At 32.8% G+C, this 2171-nt stretch overlaps 1 protein-coding gene across 2 annotated transcripts in view; it reads left to right on the top strand.

The window, feature by feature from the left end:
* Nucleotides 1–2171, top strand: part of LOC106869714 (2-phosphoxylose phosphatase 1) — a 134477-nt gene that overhangs the window by 113648 nt on the left and 18658 nt on the right. Inside the window, exon 2 of one of the 2 annotated variants that reach the window (XM_052969016.1) lies at nt 1951–2042. The exons of the other annotated variant lie outside the window; for it this stretch is intronic. The gene's annotated coding sequence lies outside the window, so the exon portion shown is untranslated. The remainder of the gene's footprint in view (nt 1–1950; nt 2043–2171) is intronic. 2 annotated transcript variants of the gene reach the window in all.

The following is a 2171-nucleotide window of genomic DNA, read 5'->3' as shown; positions in this document are numbered from 1 at the left end:
TATATATATATATATATATTTATACATATATATGCAAGCAAACACGCACACGTATAAAATTCTCCACATTCTTGTAGTCATATGACAAGCACAACACTGAAATATAGTTTGATGTGAAATGCCGAAGAAAGATGATTTTATGGACACCATAATTTTTAAAGATTGTTCACATGATGAAGTGTTTTCTATACTAAGAGAATAAAAAGAAAGAAAAGAAAAAATAACTTGTACTTTTTCATATTAATGTTACGTTCAAAAGTACAAAATTTTAGTTATGGAGAACACTCAAGTAAAGTATTAAGTCTCCCCAGACGTCAACATACTTCAACTTCGTTGGATATATTATAAAGCAACACACGTATTGACATGATGTCTATACATACGTGTATCATAACCAAAGCAAATGCCCTTGTAACTATATTGCATGTATTGTATATCCCAATATAAGGTTAACTTAACATTGAGTTAGTTGCAATCAGTGTTATTATTCTGTCTCTATTCCTTTCATGCACTCACAGTTAGTATGTCATTCTCACACTAAAGATCGATCTGCATCTTTTTAGACATAGTGCGCCTGCTTGTCGTTTTCGCATATGCGAAGCTATATAGGAGGCGCATAAAATGCGCAAAGCTATTTGCCAACAGTCTTGCAGAGATGTAGCAAAAATTCTAAAAGAAAATTAGTGGACAATGTAACGTACAATACTCACCTGCGTATGGAGGATGGTGTACACGGTCATTAGTTTCGACGAGCACATATATATAGGTACATAAGCCTATATATATATATATATATATATATATATATATATATATATATATATATATCCTACGAGAATTGTCCTATATGTGTCTGAATGTAACGCTCATGCATATCGTAATACAAACTTTATATTAACAAAATTAATATTAATTTAACTCTTGTATGAATACATGAGAAACTCGAACAATAGGTTAAATGTCAACTTCAGTCACTACTTTTGATCTGATAAGAGCCTAACTTGCCAAACCTATATTCCTTAGCACACTTTTACAAAATCTAAAAACGTCATAATTCAAGAAACACCTTGAATCCTTACGCTAACAAACCTACATAAAATTTCGATTTGTTCACATAAAACCTGTAAAAACCTCAGTAGTTATTACGAATATGTCATATTTCTTCCATGTGAACTCCTGCAAGATCTTTCATCTGCTATTTTTAAACATTGTTCGATTGAATTCCAAACAAAGTATATATATTTCCTCAAACCAATAAATATCAATTCAACAGGTCCAATTTCTGCAAGACAATCCCTATTTTTTGAAACCAGAAAATTCTTCTTTATCACATTTCCTTCTCTGACCACAAAATATAATTTCTCCCTGTCTTTCTCCAGCCCTTTTCCTTTAATAAATATGTTTCCACATTCTCTCTTCAAATTCATTTTCATCACATTTATTGTGCTCGTACATTGCTCCACATCCAAGATGAAACGCTAGTAAATCCATAAAATAAAGCGTAAAAGTAAACTCACAATGTGGTACGTACCCATCCGTTTATTCTACTGTCGGCGGAATTGGTTGCATATGAGCTGCCATATGAGCTGCTAACAAAATGCAGATCATATGGTATGAGCTGCCAACAAAATGCATAATTCTGCAATTGATACGCAACTGTACCAGAAAAAGTAGTAAAGATCTACGTATTCCATTTCTTTCCACCAATTCCAAATATCTCACCAAAGATATTTTAGATATTCCTTAAAAATTTCGATCATATCAATATAAATAGTTCTTTCTTTCCATCCTGAATGGTATCCCTCTCTTATTTCTGGATCTTTCCAGACTTCCTTCTAATTTTTTATTATATATCATTGGTTTCTTCTTCAATATATATCAATATGTCATAATTTAATTTGATGACTTGCAAATGCATGTTCATGTTTTGTCCAATTATACCTCCATCAGCTCGACCACCATAGTGTTTATAGCCAACAATTGTGCAGACCCTGAATCTTAACGTCGGAGTTTAGGCACTGGTTCCGGCTTGACCATTGATTGTATGTACCCATTATCTATTTATCTATGTCTTTGGATACTTTCTTACGCTTACTTATAACATTAAGCACGCAAACACACACACACACACACACACACACACACACACACACACACACACACACACACAC

Source organism: Octopus bimaculoides, chromosome 6 (assembly GCF_001194135.2).
Source record: "Octopus bimaculoides isolate UCB-OBI-ISO-001 chromosome 6, ASM119413v2, whole genome shotgun sequence".
NCBI lineage: Eukaryota > Metazoa > Mollusca > Cephalopoda > Octopoda > Octopodidae > Octopus > Octopus bimaculoides.
The sequence above is the reverse complement of the archived record's forward strand: the minus strand, read 5'-3'. Positions and strand labels throughout refer to the sequence as shown.